Below are 9,168 nucleotides of genomic sequence, written 5' to 3' on the forward strand. Positions count from 1 at the left end.
GCCAAACTGGGCCTGCGGCAGGTGGTGAATGAACCAACATGAGGGAAAATCCTATTTGACCTTGTTCTCACCAATCTACCTGTCGCAGATATATCTGTCCATGACAGTATTGGTAGGAGTGACCACCGCACAGTCCTCGTGGAGACGAAGTCCCATCTTCACACTGAGGACACCATCCAACATGCTGTGTGGCACTACCACCGTGCTAAATGGGATAGATTCAGATCTAGCAGCTCAAAACTGGGCATCCATGACGCGCTGTGGGCCATCAGCAGCAGCAGAATTGTATTCCAGCACAATCTGTAACCTCATGGCAGAACAGAAGCCAGTCTTCAGCCAACTCGATTCACTCCAGAACTAGCTGCGCCTCTAGCCAAACTGTTCCAGTACAGCTACAACACTGGCATCTACCTGACAATGTGGAAAATTGCCCAGGTATGTCCTGTCCACAAAAACCAGGACAAATTAAATCCGGCCAATTACTGCCCCATCAGTCTACTCTCAATCATCAGCAAAGTGATGGAAGGTGTCGTCGACAGTGCTATCAAGCAGAACTTACTCACCAATAACCTGCTCACCGACGCTCAGTTTGGGTTCTGCCAGGACCACTCGGCTCCAGACCTCATTACAGCCTTGGTCCAAACATGGACAAAAGAGCTGAATTCCAGGGATGAGGTGAGAGTGACTGCTCTTGACATCAAGGCAGCATTTAACCGAGTGTGGCACCAAGGAGCCCTAGTAAAATTGAAGTCAATGGGAATCAGGGGGAAAACTTTCCAGTGGCTGGAGTCATACTTAGCACAAAGGAAGATGGTAGTGGTTGTTCGAGGCCAATCATCTCAGCCCCAGGACATTGCTGCAAGAGTTCCTCAGGGCAGTGTCCTAGGCCCAACCACCCTGAGCTGCTTCATCAATGACCTTCCCTCCATCATAAGGTCAGTAATGGGGATGTTCACTGATGATTGCACACTATTCAGTTCCATTCGCAACCCCTCAGAAAATGAAGCAGTCCGTGCCCGCATGCAGTAAGACCTGGACAGCATCCAGGCTCGGGCTGATAAGTGGCAAGTAACATTCGTGCCAGATAAGTGCCAGGCAATGACCATCTCCAACAAGAGAGAGTCTAACCACCTCCCCTTGACATTCAACGGAGTCCCCCACCATCAACATCCTGGGTGTCACCATTGACCAGAAACTTAACTGGACCAGCCATATAAATACTGTGGCTACAAGAGCAGGTCAGAGGCTGGGTATTCTGTGATAAGTGACTCACCTCCTGACTCCCCAAAAGCACAGGTCAGGAGTGTGATGGAATACTCTCCACTTGCCTGGATGAGTGCAGCTCAAACAACACTGAAGAAGCTCGACACCATCCAGGACAAAGCAACCCGCTTGATTGGCACCCCATCCACCACCCTAAACATTCACTCCATTCACCACCGGCGCACTGTGGCTGCAGTGTGTACCATCCACAGGATGCACTGCAGCAACTCGCCAAGGCTTTTTCAACAGCACCTCCCAAACCCGCGACCTCTACCACCTAGAAGGACGAGAGCAGCAGGCACATGGGAACAACACCACCTGCACGTTCCCCTCCAAGTCACACACCATCCCGACTTGGAAATATATCGCCGTTCCTTCATCGTCGCTGGGTCAAAATCCTAGAACTCCCTTCCTAACAGCATTGTGGGAGAACCGTCACCACACGGACTGCAGTGGTTCAAGAAGGCGGCTCACCACCACCTTCTCAAGGGCAATTAGGGATGGGCAATAAATGCCGGCCTCGCCAGTGACGCCCACATCCCATGAATGGTTTGTCTTTTCTTTAATTCAATGTGTGGGAAGTGTCTCTGAAATTACCTGTGGTCAAGATCTCAGAACTTAAGGCAGAGCTGGAGATAATGCAACACCTCAGGGAGGAAGGGAAATTTTTAGAGCAAGAATGTCAGATGGTCGTTACCCCGCTGAGACATACAGAGCTGGCAGTGGTAGAGGAAATGGAGTGACCATCTACAGATCATGGAAAATGATGAGGGACAGGCTGGAGTAGGAATGCCAGAGCAAATTATCCTCCCTAATAATTTTGAAGGACTGGATAGGGCCATTAATTAGATTACAATGGCAGCAAAAACCATGAGATGGTTCAATGGGTCGGCGGGGAGGGGGGGGGGGCTGGGCGGGGCGGAGGTGGGTGGGTGGGTGAGAGAGATTAGCAATTTTAAGGCGATTGGCAAAAGAACCAAAAGTGACATGAGGAAAAACAGCGAGTGGTTAGGATCTGGAATGCACTGCCTGAGGGGGTGGTGGAGGCAGATTCACTCCTGGCCTTCAAAAGGGAACTGAATAAGCACGTGAAAGGAAAAAATTTGCAGGACTTCGGGGAAAGGGCGGGGGAGTTGGACTAGCTGGATTGCTCTTGCATAGAGCCAGCGTGGACTCGATGGGCCAAATGGCCTCCTTCCATGATGTAACCTTGCCATGATTCTTTGAATTCAGTTAGAAACACAGTAATAATAGGAAACTCAATAGTTAGAGGGGTGGACACTCTCTAAGTCCCAGATGCTTTGTTGTCTCCTCGATACTAAGCTAAGGGACAATTTGGAAAAACGGGAAAAAAAACTATGGGAGGGAAAAGAAAGCAGCCAGTCATCAGGACCCATATGGAAGCCATTGGTGCAGGAAATGAAATGGCTAAAGTCCTGCAAAAGGAGTTTCGGTGATTAGGAAGCAGATTTAGGAGCAGGACTTCAAGGATGCCAAATATCTAAATGTAGAGAAAATAAATATAATATGATGTATTTGCTACAGGAGAAAGGCTGTGGGAAGGACAGCCACAGTGTTGACCAAAGCACCATGGAGCAGGAGGCAGCTCAAGGCAGGGGAGGAGCAGAATAGAAAGATTGTAGTTATAGAGGATTCAACACGTAGGGGGATAGATAGCCTCCTCTGCCACCATGATCGAGAGTCCCGAATGGTGTGTTGCCTACCTGGTGCCGGGGTAAGGGAAATCTCAAAGCGGCTGCAGAGGAACCTGGAAAGGGAGGGGGAAGATCCAGTTGTCATGGTCCATGTCAGGACCAATTGACATAGGGAAGAACAGGGAGGAGGTCCTGCTGAGGGAGTGTCAGGAGTTAGGAACTAAATTAAGAAGCAGAACGTCGAAGGTAGTAATCTCAGGATTATAACCTCCGAATCATGCTAATTGGCATAGGGTCAAGCAGATCAGGGAAGTGAATGCATGGCTGAAAGACTGGTGTGGGAAGGAGGGGTTCCATTTCATGGGACACTGCCACCAGGACTGGGACAGGAGGGAGCTGTACCGCTGGGACGGGGTCCACCTGAACCAGGCTGGCACCAAGATCCTAGCGGAAAGGATAAATAGGACTTTAGAAAGGATTTTAAAGGCTCAGGCAGAAATAATAATAAAAGTGAAAATAAGAAAAGGGGATGAGAGCAAAGACCAGATCATAAATAGTGTTAAAAATAATAGGCCAGGTTTTGCTGTAAAAATAACGGTGAAGCTAACAGTGCCCACTGTTAATCAATTGCAAATTGGACGGTAACTTCCGGCCACTGCACATGCGCAGTTAAACGTGGAAATCGCAATGTTGCTGTCTGAGATGCAATGCTCCTCCGAAAGCTGCACGAAAATGGCATCTCGCCGTCTAACTCATCATTCAAATATATTGTACTTACCTGATAGATACAAACTAAACTCGCCAAAAAAAGTTAAGTTAAGTCAAGTCTTTTCAAGTCTAAATACCCTTTTAACAGCGTGGTAAGTCTTAATTACTGCCAAGCAACCTCTCTGGCACTGAAAATTTACTTTTACAAGTGTTGAGTCTCATTCCTTCAGATTTTAATTATTGTTGGACATTAAAAAAGAATTTAAATCAATTATTTTACTTTTTCTTCCTGTCTCTTTTATCTCTCTCTCTTTTAATCCGATCTTTCTTTCCCTCTCTTTACTTCTTTTTCTGTACCTGATTTGACGTTGAATTCACTCACTCTAACTTACATTTTCTGGCTCTGACTCTGCGCTATTATTAAAAATGCTTCAATCTGATTGGTTACATTGACTACATTTGGGCCAACTGGTCCATGCCAGTGTTTATGCTCCACACGAGCCTCCTCCCACCTTACTTCATCTCACCCTATCAACAAATCCTTCTATTCATTTCTACCTAATGTGTTTATCTAGCTTCCCCTTAAATGCATCTATACTACTCCTTGAGGGAGCGAGTTCCACATTCTTACCACTCTTTGAGTAAAGAAATTTCTCCTGAATTGCCTATTGGATTTATTAGTGACTATCTTATATTTATGACCTCTAGTTTTGGTCTCCCCCGCAAGTGGAAACTTGTTCTCTACATCTAACCTATCAAACCCTCTATCAGGTCACCCCTCAGCCTTCTCTTTTCTAGAGAAAAGAACACCAGACTGCTTAGTCTTTCCTGATAAGTATATCCTCTCAGTTCTGGTATCATCCTTGTGAATCTCTTTTGCACCTTCTCCAATGCCTCTATATCTTTCTATAATATGGGGACCAGACTGTGCACAATATTCCAAGTGTGGCCTAACCAAGGTTGTATACAAGTTTAACATAACTTCTCTATTTTTTAATTCTATCCCTCTAGAAATGAATCCCAGTACTTGATTTGCCTTTTTATGGCCTTATTAACCTGTGTTGCTACTTTTAGTGATTTGTGTATCTGTACCCCCAAATCCCTCTCCTCTTCTGCCCCATTTAGACTCTTATTATCCAAGCAATATGTGGCCTCCTTATTCTTCCTATTAAAATGCACCACCTCACACTTATCAATATTGAAATTAATTTGCCAATTACACTCCCATTCTGCAAGTTTATTAATGTCTTCTTGTATTTTGACGCATTCTTCCTTTGTATTAACTACACCCCCCAATTTGGTGTCATCCGCAAATTCTGAAATTGTATTTCCGATTCCCAAGTCCAAATTGTTAATGTAAATAGTGAACAACAGTGGTCTCAGCACCGATCCCTGTGGGACACCACTTCCCATCTTTTGCCAGTCTGCGTAACTACTTTTAACCCCTACTCTCTTTTCTGTTTTGTAGCCAGCTTGCTATCCAATCTGCTCCCTGTCCCCTGACTCCACATGATCTGATCTTAGTCATGAGTCGACAATGCTGTACCTTATCGAAGGTTAAGGAGATACCCAGGGTGCTAAATTGGGCCATGTAGCGTCATTGTTTCGGTACCACACGGCCTCTCTGACATCCAAGATGGCCTCTTGGATGTGCACACACGTTTCCAGCGTGACGTGCCGGATGCCATCTTGGTATTGGAGTTAGCGCAGGAGCAGATAACGAATGATGTAATCATGTAAAGTAAGGAGAAAATGGATACAATCATTGTGCAACGGTGATTTTAAAGTGATTGACGCCATTTTGGGACTTAACGCTCAACTCAACGGACTTCTTATCCCCAACCACCTGAACGTGTCTTAGAGTGCCTGGAGGACCCCCCACCAGCGCTATTTAAAGGGACCATGCAGGATTTACAGGTTAGTGGCTGGATTATTGCTTCTGGCTGCCGAGACATTTGTAACTGTTTTTGGAGGTCTCCTAGACTTGAATACTAGGACACGGGGACATAGCCTAACATTTAGAGTCAGGACGTGCAGGAGTGAAGTTAGGAAACGCTTCTACACGCAAAGGGTGGGAGAAGTTTGGGGAACATTCTTCTGCAGATGGCAGTTGATGCTAGCTCACTTGTGAATGTTAAATCTGAGATTGATAGATTTCTGTGAACCAAGGGTATTAAGGGATATGGGGCTAAGGTGGGTATATGGAGTTAGGTCACAGGTCCACCATGATCTCATTGAATGGTGGAACAGGCTCGAGGGGCTAAATGCCACTGCCACTTGCTGCCTCCTGATATGCATCACCTTCTCCTGCAAGAAAGCGGGACGTGTGTCTGGGTGATGTGCCTGTCATGGTCGAATAGCTGCCAGTGTGTGCGGCCTGTGAGTTGTGGGTGGGTGGCTTGTAACAGTGGTAATGTGTAAGGGTGAGAGGAAGCATCTGGTTGGAAGAGTTGAGTACTGATGGGAAGAGTTTATTGGTATGTGGGTGATGGGGGTGTAGTACATGGAGCAGTTGGTAGGAGACACCACTTGACAGTTGATCTCACTCATGTCCACCTTGACCACTCATGTCAAAGCATTGAACTTCTTCCTGCACTGCATCAATGTTCATGATGCTGTGCGCCTGGCATTGACTTCGTCCCCAATGCCTCCCACTGCCTTTTGGATATATGTCTGGAGGGCCTCTCCACCTGCGGATATAGGATGTCCCTCCTTCTGTCCACCTCTTGCACCAAGGTCTCTAGTGCATCAGCAGAGAACCTTGGTGCATGCATTCTTGCAGGCCTGGTACCAACTCAGATCGGCAGATTGGTGAGGTCTGGCATGCAGATTGGAGGATGTGGGATTTAGTAGTGCACAACCTTTATTCAATGTTTTAACATAACTCATCAGCGTGTAAACATAGGGATGGGACCTGCATCTGTGTTTTACGTGTGCGATGTCTGATCTCCGTTCACACTCTGTACAGACAGTAGACTGTTATTTTCAGCAAATTACAGGCACCAGCTACCTTTAAGAGATTTTTAAGAAACATTCTCCCTTTAAGAGATTGGGCTCCCCCTGCTGATGGAAAGTGCAAATTGCATTGATTCCACGTGCAAGGCCTGGAATGGAACGCTGATTGCAGGTGAGTCCTCGGGAGGGCCGAAACTCGCATCCTGCCTGCGTGGGGTCTTTGGGCGTGGGGTAATAGCACATCACGCTACCCGCGCCCAAAAACGGCCCTTATCCAATTTCCCACCCCCCCCCCCCCCCTGCAGTTTCTTGCCCTTTTTGGCGTTCTAATTTACAGGAACTTGCCATGCAAAAGCTCATAGAAAGTCTATGGGCAAGCGCTGTTCGTTCGCTGCTCACAGCAAAATCTGACCTAATATAAATACTTCAGGTTCAGAAAAAAATATAGGAACTAATAACAAAATAACTGATAAAAATACAACAGGAGTGATGAAAAACAACTGCGCTAAGTTTAAAAAATGTGAGAAAAACTGCATTATGACAAAAGGGCAGGGTAGGGTCTGCTGCCCAAATAAGAGTTTTATACATAAATACACATTGAATAAAGAATAAAACATGCAAATTAGAAGCGCAAATTCGGCTTAAAAGGGTATGAGGTAGCGGCCATCATTGAGACCTGGCTACAAGCTGGGCAAGACTGGAAGGTTTGTATTCCAGGTTATAAGGTCTTTAGAAAGGACAGCGAAATTGGAAAAGGAGGAGGAGAGGCAATATTGATAAAGGACACTATTAGAAGGAGGGGGATATCAGAAAGGGTGAGCAGGCAGTACAAACTCTCAGGGTTGAATTGAGGAATGGAATAAGATGCAAGACTTTGGTGGGAGTTGTCCACAGACCTCCTGATAGCAGTGACAAAGTAATGGGATGCATAATATGGAGATCAGAGAAGCTTGTTGCAAAAGCAGAGTGATTGTAATGGGAGACTTTAATTCTCACATAGACTGAGGGCAGCAGAACAGTTCGAGTCCCAAAAGCAGTGAATCTCTGGAGTGTATTTGAGACAGTTTTCTGAAACAATGGGCCAGACCTTGCTGCAGTGGGGCATCTTGCAGTGCATGCTGTTAGTTAAACTTTTTTCTGCACTCTTCAATCTTGAAAACTTTTTGCTGGAAGTGTGAGCTGATAATGGTGAGGACAACAGGGCATCTGGAACCAACAGTGTATTGAGGATGAGAATTAAGGATTGAGAAAAAACAACGGAGAAGGAGGATGAAGTCAAATCAAGTACAGAAAGAGAAAAAAAGAGAGGGAAAGAAAGATTGGATTAAGAGAGAGAAAATAAAGAGACAGAAAGGAAAAGTAAGAAAAATAATTAAAATTTAAAATTTGACATGTTTAAAATCTCTAACAATTGCAGGAATGAGATTGAACAGTTTAAATTGTTCCCTTACTGGGCCAGAGAGATTGACTGCCATTGCATTAACAATTATCACATTGTTAAAAGGGTAATTACACTATTAACTATGAGCCCTAATTTTCTGCAGCGAGTTTAATGGGCAATTAATGTGCAAGTCCAGCAAGTTCTTAAAAATAACGGGGAGTTTGAGGGCGGGATGCAGTTTGTGCGAAGCAAACGGTGGAGTGGTGTAAATCAACCAGCAACTTCTGGAGATTCACAACTCACAGCGTATCTCTTCATCGCTGGAGCTCAGTGGACGATTTGTGCATTAATAACGGCGTGCGTCATTAACACGCTGTTACTCTTCCAGCAAGATTGTTCTTGAACCAACAAGAGGACAGGTCATATTAGAGTTAGTGTTGAGTAATGAGCCAGAATTAGTCAATGATATGGGGACACCTTGCTAACAGTAACGATAACATGATTGAATTCGATATTAAGTTTGACAGGGAGAAGGGTGAGTCATAAACCATGGTTTTAAATTTAGGTAAAACTTTGAAGGAATGAGACAGAAATTGAACACAATAAACTGGGCAGAAAGGTTAATGAGTAAAAGTACAGATGAACACTGGGAGGCGTTCAAAGGAGTATTTGATGTAATAAAAGACTTGTATATATCCCTGAAGGGCAAGAGCTCTACTTGTGTAATTAAATAACCTTGGTCAACAAAAGAGGTGAGAGATAGTATAAAACTAAAAGGGCTTACACAAATGCAAAGAATAGTGGAGATCCTATGAACTGGGAGAGATGTAAAGAACAGCAAAGGGATACAAAGAAAATAGAAAAACTTACAAAAAGGGAATACAAGAAAAAAGTCGTGAGGGATATCAAGAATAACATGAAAGGTTTTTACAAGTATATTAAGAGAAAGAGGGTGGTTAAGGGTAACATGGGTCCCTTAAAGACAGATGCAGGTGATATTGTAATTGAAAATCAGGAAATGATGGACTTGCTAAATAATCGGCAAGGGTATTAAAGGATACGGAACCAAGGCAGGTGAATGGAGTTAAGCTACAGATCAGCCATGATCTAATTGAATGGCGGAACAGGCTCGAGGGGCTGAATGGTCCACATCAGTTCCTATGTTCCCATGTTCCTAATCAGAAGCAGCCAACATGGATCTCAGAA

The sequence above is a fragment of the Heptranchias perlo genome, chromosome 11, assembly GCF_035084215.1.
Source record: "Heptranchias perlo isolate sHepPer1 chromosome 11, sHepPer1.hap1, whole genome shotgun sequence".
Lineage (NCBI taxonomy): Eukaryota > Metazoa > Chordata > Chondrichthyes > Hexanchiformes > Hexanchidae > Heptranchias > Heptranchias perlo.